Raw genomic sequence first — 12,195 nt, 5'->3', positions numbered from 1 at the left:
AGCCCAATATTCAACATCCTTAAAGAAAAGAACTTTCAACCCAGAATTTCATATCCAGCCAAACTAAGCTTCATAAGTGAAGTAGAAATAAGATTCTTTACGGATAAGCAATGGCTGAAAGATTTCATCACCACCAGGCCTGCCTTACAAGAGCTCCTGAAAGCAGCACTAAACAACCAGTATCAGCCACTCCAAAAACATATCAAATGGTAAAGGCCATCAACACAATGAAGAAACTGCATCAACTAAAGGGCAAAATAACCAGCTAATGTCAAAATGGCAAAATCGAATCTACAAATAACAATATTAAAATTAAATGTAAACTGGCAATAACGTCCCAATGAAAAAAAAATTAGATAAAAAGTCAAGACCCATCAGTGTGCTGTATTCTGCAAACCCATCTCATGTGCAAAGACACATATAGACTCAAAATAAAGAGATGGAGGAAGATTTACCAAGCAAATGAAGAGAGAGAAAATAAAAAGCAGGGGTGTAATCATAGTCTCTCATAAAATGTACTTTAAACCAACAAAGGTCAAAAGAGACAAAGAAGACATGACATAATGGTAAATGTATCAATGCCACAAGAAGAGCTAACTACCCGAAATGTATGTATGCACCCAATACTGGAGCAACCAGATACATAAAGCAAGTTCTTATCAACCTACAAAGAGACTCAGATTCCCACACAATAATAATGGAAGACTTTAACACTCCATTGTCGATATTAGAAAGATCAACAAGAACTTGAACTCAGATCTGGACCAAGCAGACCTAATAGACATCTACAGAACTCTCCATTCCAAATCAACAGAATATGTGTTCTTCTCAGCACCACATTGCACTTACTCTAAAATTGATCACATGATTGGAAGTAATCACTCATCAGCAAATGTGAAAGAACGGAAATAATAACCAGTCTCCCAGACAAAAGTGCAATCAAATTAGAACTCAAGATTAAGAAATTCACTTAAAACCGCATGACTTCATGGAAACTGAACAACCTACTTCTGAATGACTACTGGATAAATAATGAAATGAAGGCAGAAATAAAGATGTTCTTAGAAACCAATGAGAAAGAAGACACAATGTACCAGAATCTTTGAGACATATTTAAAGCAGTGTCTAGAGGGAAATTTATAGCACTAAATGCCCACATCGGAAGTGAGGAAAGATCTAAAATTGACACTCTATCGTCACAATTAAAAGAGCTAGGGCAGCAACATCAAACAAATTCAAAAGCTAGCAGAAGAAAATAAATAACTAAGGTCAGAGGAGAACTGAAAGAGATAGAGACACACACACAAAAAAAACCTTCAAAAAAATAAGTAAATCCAGAAGCTGGTATTTGAAAACATCAACAAAATATGTAGACCACTAGTCAGATTAATAAAAAAATAAAGAGAGAAGAATTGAATAAATGCAATAAAAAACAGTAAAGGGGATATCACCACTGATTTCACAGAAATACAAACTACCATTAGAGATTACTACAAACAACTCTATGCACGTAAAACAGTGAATCTAGAAGAAATGGATAAATTGATGGACACTTACACCCTCCCAGGACTAAACCAGCAAAAAGTTGAATCCTTGAATAGACTAACAAGGGCTGAAGTTGAGGCAGCAATTAACAGCCTACCAGTTTTCTGGGGATGATGGTTTCCAGATTCATCCATGTCTCTACAAAGGAAACAAACTCATCATTTTTTATGGCTCCATAGGCGTCCATGGTGTAAATGTGACACATTTACTTTGTCCAGTGTATCATTGGTGGGCATTTGGGTTGGTTCCAGGTCTTTGCTATTGTAAACAGTGCTGCTATGGACACACGTGTGCATGTGTCTTTTTAATAGAATGATTTATAATCCTTTGGGTATATAACCAGTAATGGGATTGCTGGGTCAAATGGAATTTCTATTTTTGGATCCTTGAGGAATCACCACACTCTCTTCCACAATGGTTGAATTAATTGACACTCTCACCAACAGTGTAAAGTGTTCCTATTTCTCCACATCCTCTCCAGCATCTGTTGTCTCCAGATTTTTTGATGATTACCATTCTGACTCTCGTGAGATGGTATCTCAATGTGGTTTTGATTTGCATTTCTCCAATGACAAGTGATGATTAACATTTTTCTCATGTTTGTTGGCCTCAAATATGCCTTCATTTGAGAAGTGTCTGTTCATATCCTTTGCCCACTTTAAAATGGGTTTGTATGTTTTTTTCTTGTAAATCTGTTTTAGTTCTTTGTAGATTCTGGATATTAGCCCTTTGTCAGATAGGTAGATTGCAAAAATTTTTTCCTGTTCTGTTGCTCGTGGGTTCACTCTAATGATTGTTTCTTTTGCTGTACAGAAGCGTTGAAGTTTGATTAGATCTCATTAGTCTATCTTGGATTTTGTTGCCATTGCTTTTGGTGTTTTAGTCATGAAGTCCTTGCCTATGCCTATGTCCTGAATGGTTTTGCCTAGGATTTCTTTCAGGGTTTTTGTGGTGTTAGTTCTTATGTTCATCTTTAATCCACCTGGAGTTAATTTTAGTGTAAGGCGTCAGGAAAGGGTCTAGTTTCTGCTTTTTGCACGTTGGTAGCCAATTTCCCCAACACCAATTACTAAACAGGGGATTGTTTCCCCATTGCTATTTTTTGTGTGGTTTGTCAAAGATCAGCTGGTTGTAGATGTGTGGTGTTGCTTCCAAGTCCTCTGTTCTGTTCCATTAGTCTATGTCTCTGTTTTGATACCAGTACTATGCTGTTATGATTACTGTTGTCTTGTAGAATAGTTTGATGTCTATCAGCATGATGCCCAGCTTTTTTCTTTTTGCTTAGAATTGTCTTGGCTATGTGGGCTGTTTACAGATCCATGTGAATTTTAAGGTGTTTTTTTTTCCAGTTCTGTGAAGAAAGTCATTGGTAGTTTGATGGGCATAACATTGAATCTATAGGTTACTTTGTGCAGCATAGCCATTTTCACACTATTAATTCTTCCTAACCATGAGCATGGAATGTTTTTCCATCTGTTTGTTTTTTCCTTTATTTCCTTGAGCAGTGGTTTGTAGTTCTCCTTGAAGAGGTCCTTCACATCCTTTGTTAGTTGTATTCCTAGGTATTTTATTCTCTTTGTAGCAATTGTAAATGTGCGTTGGCTCATGATTTGGCTCTCTGTTTGTCTGTTTTTGGTGTATAGGAATGCTTGCGGTTTTTGCACATTGATTTTGTATCCTGAGACTTTGCTGAAGTTGCTTATCAACTTAAGGGGATTTTGGGCTGAGGCTGTGGGGTCTTCTAAATATACAATCATGTCATCTGCAAATTGAAACCATTGGACTTTCTCTTTTCCTAGTTGAATATGCTTTATTTCTTTTTCTTGCCTGATTGCTCTGGCTAGAACTTTCATTACTATATTGAATAGGAGTGGTGAGAGAGGACAGCCAGTTTTCAAAGGAAATGTTTCCAATTTTTGCCTGTTCAGTATGATATTGGCTGTAGGTTTGTCGTAAATAGCTTTTATTATTTTGTGATACGTTCCATTGATAGCTAGCTTGTTGAGTATAAAGGGCTGTTGAATTTTGTTGAAGGCCTCTGTATCTATTGAGATAATCATGTGGTGTTTGTCTTTGGTTCTGTTTATATGATAGATTATTGTTACAGACTTGTGTATGTTGAACCAGCCTTGCATCTCCGGGTTGATGCCTACTTGATTATGGTAGAAATTGGCTGTGAACCCATCTGGACCTGGACTTTTTTTGTTTGGTAGACTATTAACTGCTGTTTCAACTTCAGCCCTTGTTATTTGTCTATTCAGGGTTTAGTCTATTCCTGATTTAGTCTTGGGAGCATGCGAGTGTCCAGGAATTATCCATTTCTTCCAGGTTTACTCGTTTATGTGCATAGAGTTGTTTGTAGTAATCTCCGATAGTAGTTTGTATTTCTGTGGAATTGGTGGTGATATCCCTCTTATCATTTTTTATTGCATCTATTCGATTCTTCTCTCTTTCCTTTTTTATTAATCTGGCTAGCTGTCTATCTTTTCAATCTTTTCAAAAAAACCAGCTCCTGGGTTTATTGATTTTTCAAAGTTTTTTTTTTTTTTTTTTTTTTTTTTTTTTTTTTTGTCTCTATCACGTTGAGCTCTGCTGTGGTCTTAGTTACTTCTTGCCTTCTGTTGGCTTTTGAGTTTTTTTTGACATTGCTCCTCTAGCTCGTTCCGTTTTGATGATAGGATGTCAATTTCAGATCTTTTCTCCCTTCTCATGTCGGTATTTATTGCTATAAATTTTCCTCTAAACACTGCTTTGAATATGTCCAAGAGATTCTGGCATATTGTGTCCTCATTCTCATTGGTTTGGAAGAACGTCTTTATTTCTGCCTTCATTTCATTGTTTATCCAGTCAACATTCAGGAGTAGGTTGGTCTGTTTCCCTGAAGTTGTGCAGTTTTGAGTTAGTTTCTTAATCCTGAGATCCAGTTTGATTGCACTGTGATGTGGTTATGATGTCCATTATCATGCGTTTGCTGAGGAGTGATCTACTTTCAATTATATGGTGAATTTTAGAGTAAGCGCAATGTGGTGCTGAGAAGAATGTATATTCTGAGGCTTTGGGGTGGACAGCTCTGTAGATGTCTATTAGGTCCTCTTGTTCCATATTTGTGTTCAAGTCCTGGATATTCTTGTTGATTTTCTGTCTCATTGATCTGTCTAATATTGACAGTGGAGTGTTAATGTCTCCCACTATTATTGTGTGGGAGTCTAAGTCTCTTTGTAGGTCATTAAGAACTTGCTTTATGTATCTGGGTGCTCCTGCATTGGGTGCATATATATTTAGGATATTTAGCTCTTCTTGTTGTATTTATCCTTTTACTACTATGTGATGCCCTCCTTTGTCTCTTTTGATCTTTGTTGAATTAAAGTCCATTTAATTAGAGACTAGGATTGCAACCCTTGCTTTTTTTTTTTTTCTCTCCATTTGCTTGTTAGATCTTCTTTCATCCCTTTATTTTGAGTCTATCTAAGTCTTTGCACCTGAGATGGGTCTCCAGAATAATACAGCACACCGATGGGTCTTGACTTTTAATCCAGGTTGCCAGTCTGTGTCTTTTGATTTGGGCATTTAGGCTATTTACATTTATCATTAATATTGTTATGTCTGAATTTGATCCTGCCATTTTGTTACTGGTTATTTGTTTTTCCCTTGGTCGATACAGTTTCCTCATTGCATTGCTGGTCTTTACCATTTGCAGTGGCTGATACTGGTTGTTCCTTTCTGTGTTTAGTGCTTCCTTCAGGAGCTCTTGTAAGTCAGGCCTGGTGGCAACAAAATATCTCAGCAATTCCTTGTCCATAAAGAACTTTATTTCTTCTTCACTTATATAGCTTAGTTTGGCTGGATATGGTATTCTGGGTTGAAAGTTCTTTTCTTCAAGGATGTTGAATATTGGAACCCACTCTCTTCTGGCTTGTCGGATTTCTGCTGAGAGATCTTCTGTGAGTCTGATGGGCTTCCCTTTGTAGCTTTGTGGTTGATGTGACCTTTCTCTCTGGCTGCCCTTAACATTTTTTTCTTAATTTCAACCTGGTGAATCTGATGATTATAAGCCCTCAGGTTGCTCTTCTTCAGAAGTATTTTTGTGGTGTTCTTTATATTTCCTGTATTTGAATGTTGGACTGCCTTTCCAGGTTGGGGAAGTTTTCCTGGATAACATCCTGAATAGTGTTTTCCAGCTTAGATTCATTCTCCCCATCCTCTTCAGGTATGCCAACAAAGCTTAGATTAGGGCTTTTCTCATAATCCCATATAGCTGGTGGCTTTGTTCATATGTTTCCACTCTTTTTTTCTCTAATCTTGCCTTCTTGTTTTATCTCATTGAGTTGATCTTCAATCTCTGATATCCTTTCTTCTGCTTGATCGATTTGGCTATTGAAACTTGTGTATGCTTCACGAAATTCTTTGTGCTGTGTTTTTCAGGTCCATCAAGTGGTTTATGTTCTTCTCTAAGCTGGTTATTGTAGTTAGCATTTCGTCTAACCTTTTATCAAGGCTCTTAATTTCTTTGCATTGGGTTAGAACATGATCTTTTAGCTCATAGAAGTTTGTTATTACCCATCTTCTGAAGCCTGCTTCTGTCAGTTCATCAAATTCATGCTCTGACCTTTTTTGATCCCTTGCTGGTGAGGCATTGTGATCTCTCAGGGGAGGAGAGGCCTTCTGGAGTTTGATTATTTCACCCTTTTTGCACTGGTTTCTTCCCATCTTTGTAGATTTGTCTGTCTTTGACCTTTGAAGTTGGTGATTACTGGTGGAATCTCATAGTGGACTTCCTCTTTGTTAAAGTTGGGGTTATTTCTTCTGTTTGAGGAATTTTTGTTTTTACACAGGGGTCAGCTTGCCACTTAAGACAGTCTGTCTGTTGTCTGCCTGTGAAGGTGCTGCTGGGTTGCCTCAGTCTCAGCCAGGCTGCTGTTTATTTTTCTCCTGGTTTCTGCTTATAGAGCTTAGATTAGCCCTACCTTCACAATGGAAGGCGTCTTTCTCTATGCTGAGCCCACTTGTCCTGGATGGAGCTCAGTTTGATGTATTAAGTGTAAAACTCTCCCACAAGAGGGTTTCCACTTGCTTCCCGTGAGCCTTCTTGGTGTTATTCAAAGTCTCTGTCCTGGTCTGCACTGACAATTTGCAGTGCCAGGCTGACTAGGGCTGTTGTCTGGGTCTGCAACTCAGGGTGGTTCTCAGCCAGGGGGCTTTTTTCTGGACTGTGGGCTGCTGAAGTCACAGAGTAAAGCACAGTATCTGAATCAGAGTACCGAGGAGGTGAAGCCCCCTGATCCTTCATGCCAGATGCATTTTCCAGGTGGAGCAGAGGCCCACCTTGCCTCGGCTCACCCTCCTTGGGCGGCTTTCACTTCCTTTTTTGGGTTAATCCCACTGTTCTACCAGTCACTTTGAAAGGAACCCTGGTACCTTTCTTGGAGACATGGATATCTCTCTGGTTCTGTGTCTCACTTGCTGGGAGTTACACTCTGGGGAAGCTCTCTTTCAGCCAACTTGGTGGTCATCCGATCTCTAATTCATTTTATGAGAACAATATCACCCTGATAGCAAAACATGGCAGAGAAACAACAACAACAACAAAATTGCAGGTCAACATCCATGATGAACACAATGCAAAAATTTTCAGTAGAATACTGGCAAACCGAATGCAACAGCACATCAAAAAGCTTATCCATCATGATCAAGTAGGCTTCATTCCATTGATACAAGGTTGGTTCAATATGTGCAAATGTATAAACATAATCCATCACATAAACAGAAACCAAAGACAGAAACCACATGATTATCTCAATAGATGAAGAGAAGACCTTAAACAAAATTCAACAGCCCTTTACGCCAGAAGCTCTCAATACAATAGATATCAATGGAACATATCTCAAAATAATAAAAGCTGTTTGTGACAAACCCACAGACAATATCATAATGAATGGACAAAAACTGGAAGCATTCCCTTTGAAAACTGGCACTAGACAAGGATGCCCTCTCGCACCACTCCTATTCAACATAATATTGGAAGTTCTAGCCAAAGCAATAGGCAAGAAAAAGAAATAAAGTGTGTTCAATTAGAAACAGAAGAAGTCAAATTGTCTCTATTTGCAGACGACATGATTTTATATTTAGAAGACCCCATCATCTCAGCCCAAAATCTCCTTAAACTGATAAGCAACTTCAGCAAAGTCTAAGGATACAAAATCAATGTGCAAAAACCACAAGCATTCCTATACACCATTAACAGATAAACAGATCCAAATCATGAGCAAACTCCCATTCACAATTGCTGCAAAGAGAATAAAATACCTAGGCAGACAACTAACAAAGGATGTGAAGGGCCTCTTCAAGGAGAACTACAAACCACTGCTCAAGGAAATAAGAGAGGACACAAACAGATGGAGAAACATTCCATGCTCATTGTTAGGAATAATCAATATCATGAAAATGGCCATACTGTCCAAAGTAATTTCTAGATTCAACACTATCATCAAGCTACCATTGACTTTCACAGAACTGAAAAAAAGCACCTTAAACTTAATATGAAACTAAAAAGAGTCCGCCTTGCCAAGACAATCCTAAGCAAAAAGATCAAAGCTACAGGCATCATGCTGCAGGCATTTGCTGACTGCAAGCTATACTACAAGACTATGGTAATCAAAACAGCATGGTTCTGGTACCAAAACAGAGACATAGATGAATGGAATAGAACTGAGGCCTTGGAAGTAATGTCAGACACCTACAAACATCAAATCTTTGACAAACCTGACAAAAACAAACAATGGGGAAAGGATTCCCTGTTTAATAAATGGTGTTGGGAAAACTAGCTATTTACATGCCGAAAGCTGAAACTGGACCCATTCCTTACACCTTATACAAAAATTAACTCCAGATGGATTAAAGTTTTAAATACGAGACCTAACACCCTAAAAACCCTAGAAGAAAACCTAAGCAACACCATTCAGGACGTAGGCATAGGCAAGCACTTCATGGCCAAAACACCAAAAGCAATGGCAACAAAAGCCAAAATAGACAAATGGGATCTAATTAAACTTAAGACCTTCTACACAGCAAAAGAAGTGATCATTAGGGTGAACCAGCTATTAGCAGAATGGAAAAAGTTTTTTGCAAGCTACACATCTGACAAAGGGCTAATATCTAGAATCTACAAAAGACTAAAACAATCATGGGAGAAAACAACAACAATAACAACAATAAACAACACCATCAAAATGTGGGCAAAGTTGATGAACAGGCACTTTTCAAAAGAAGACATTTATGAGGCTAACAGGCATAAGAAAAGATGCTAATCATCACTTGTCATTAGAGGAATGAAAATCAAAACCATGTTGAGATACCATCTCACATCAGTTAGAATGGCAATCCGTAAAAAATCTGAATTCATCAGATGCTGGAAAGAATGTGGAGAAATAGGAATGCTTTTGTACTGTTACTGGGAGTGTAAATTAGTTCAACCATTGTGGAAGACAGTGTGGCGATTCCTCATGGATCTAGAAATAGAAATACCAATTTACCCAGCAATTCCATTACTCGGTATACATCCAAAGCATTAGAAATTGTTCTATTATAAAGACACATGCACACGTATGTTCCTTGCAACACTGTTTACAATAGCAAAGAACGTGGTGTACATGTGCCACATTTTCTTTATCCAGTCTATCATTGATGGGCATTTGAACCAACCCAAATGCCCATCAATGATAGACTGGATAAAGACAATCTGGCACATATACACCATGGAATACTATACAGCCATAAAAAGGGATGAGTTCATGTACTTTGCAGGGACATGGATGAATCTGGAAACCATCATTCTGAGCAAACTGTCACAAGAACAGAAATCCAAACACTGCATACTCTAACTCATAAGTGGGTGTCAAATAATGTCGTGGACAAGGGGAGGGAAACATCACACACTGGGGTCTGTTTGGGGATGGGGGACTAGCGAAGGGATAGCAGGGTTCAGAAATTGGGGAGGGGTAACATTAGGAGAAATACCTAGTGTAGGTGACAGGAGGATGGAGGAAGCAAAACCAACATGGCATGTGTATACCTATATAACAATCCTGCAAGATCTGCACATGTGCCCTAGAACTTAATGCAAAATAAATAAAAGTGTAGAAGAAATGATTGTCAAAATTTTCTGTGATCTTAGGTTTAGTTAAGATTTCTTAAAGCAATATTAAGAACAAATTATGAAACAAAAGATCAATGTATTGGAGTTCATAAAAAATTAAAGAGTTTGCTCTCAAAAAAACACACTGTTATAAAAGAGAAAAAGGCAAAACGTTTATTCAACAAAATGCTTTGTATAAAGAATGTATAAAAAAACTTAGAAGTCACTAATAATAAGTCAAGTATTAGAAATGAATGAAATTATTCAAACACTGAGGATCAAAGTATATTTACATATATATATATGGATGGTAAATAAGTGTATAAAAATATGTCTGTATCAGTCATCAGGAAAATGAAAATTAAAATTATTATAAGATAATACATCACACTCACAAGGCTGACTAAAACGAAAAAGGACAACCACTAGTGTTGTTCATGATGTAGTACAACTAGAAATTTCTTACACTGTTCTTGGGAATATAAATTGCTAAAACAGCTTTAAAAGCATTTTTGTAGTTTAGTACAAAATTAAGCATATATCTACCATAGAACCCAATATCCTGGATGTTTTTCTGAAATATAATGAACTTTTTTTTAAATTCAAGGACTTGTATTGAATAGTTACAAAAGTATATTTGTAAGTATAAAAACATAAAGTAGCACAAACGGCCATCAACAGAGAAATAATCAATAAATTTTGGTATACGCATGTAGTGGGATACTCGTGAGCAATTAAAAGGCACATATTGTGACAGTCCAAGATGGCTGTTTAGGAACAGCTCAGGATTGCAGCTCCCAGTGAAAGTGCAGAGGGTGAGTGGACGCCGCGTTTTTATTGCCCACAGACTAGGAAATTCCCGGGCTGAGGAGCTCCACGGTCGCCAGCGCGGCTGTTTCACCCAGCACGGCTGTGCCAGCCAGCGCCGCTGCTTTGCCACGCACGGCTGCTTTGTCGGCGCCCCGGAGCCGCGGTTCTCCATACAAAATACACCGGTCCGGGTGCCCTTTTGGCTGGCTATTGGAGCCACGGGAAGTCGCCCATTCGCAGGTTCAAAAACGGGACGGAGCAGAGAACCAGGACAGTAGATTCCAGGGCAAAAAAAAAGAAAAAAAACGCCACAAACCTCAGTGCCGCTGTTTAAGCCAACACAGTGAGTGGCCGCAGGGGAAAACAAACAGACCCCAGCGCCTCTTCAACAGGCGACTGGAACACCAACTTAAAAAAGGCTCTGAGGCAGGGAGCCAGGCGATCAGGCTCGACTGGTCCCACCCTCACAAAAGAACAGCAACCAGAAACTCTGGATTGAGACTTTCACAGCAAGCGCAGCTGAACCTGGGATGGTCCAGCTCTGTGGGGGAGGGGCGTCTGCCATTACCGAGGCAGCCCTCCGTTGCAAAGGCAACCCGCCACAGCCAAGAGACTCCATCTCAACAGAGGCGAGCCACCATCGCCAAAGCAGTTCTAACTACACCCATATAAACAGGACTGCAGGGAAGTTCACTCGGCAGCGGGGCGGAGCCCACAGCAGCTCAGCAAAGCCTCTATAGGCCGACAGTGACTACGCTGCCTTCTTGCTGGGCGGGGCAGGTCTGAAGGAAAAAAAAAAAAGAAGGCGGCAGCATAACGGAAACTCATAAATAAAGCCCTAAATCCCTGGGACAGAGCACCTGGGAACAAAAAGCAGTTTATGAGTTCTGCTGCAGCTGACCTAAAAGTACCCGCCCAGCAGCTATGAATGAACAACAACAGAGCTCACAGCTCACCATTTGAGCTCCTATAAAGAAGAGACCGTCTCCTCAGGCAGCTCCCTGACCCCTATATATCCAAAAAGACACCTCAGAAAAGAGAGATCATATTGACACTAGGTGGGTATCCGTCTGGGACAAAGACAGCAGAAGAAGAAAACTGGTAACAACCCTTGCTGTTCAACAGCTGCTGCAGGTGAACCCCAGGCAAGCAGGGCCTGGAGTGAACCTCAACAGACCTACAGCAGAGGGGCCAGACTGTCAGAAGGAAAACTAAGACACAGAAATAACCTCATCATCAACAAACAGAATGTCAATCTGAAAGATTTGAGACCCAATCTGAAAGCCAGCAACGACAAAGTCGACAGGTGGATAAATCCTTAAAGATGGGAAGAAACCAGCGCAAAAAGGATGAAACCACTCGAAACCAGAACACCTCTCCTTCTAAAAGGGATCACAACTCCTCACCAGCAAGGGAACAAGATTGGATGGAGAACCAGTGTGATGAAATGACAGAATCAGACTTCAGAAGGTGGGTAGTAAGAAACTTCTGTGAACTTAAAGAACATTTTCTAACCAAATGCAAAGAAACTAAGAACGTTGAAAAAAGATTTGATGAAATGCTAACGAGAATGGACAAAATAGAAAGGAATATAAGTGAATTGATGGAGCTGAAAAACGCAACACGAGAACTTCACGAAGCATGCACAAGTATCAACAGCCGAATGGACCAAGCAGAAGAAAGGATATCAGAGGTCGAAGATCAACTCA

This window comes from Sapajus apella, unplaced genomic scaffold, assembly GCF_009761245.1.
Source record: "Sapajus apella isolate SASKATOON/1434 unplaced genomic scaffold, GSC_monkey_1.0 scaffold799, whole genome shotgun sequence".
NCBI lineage: Eukaryota > Metazoa > Chordata > Mammalia > Primates > Cebidae > Sapajus > Sapajus apella.
Note: the sequence above shows the minus strand (reverse complement) of the source record.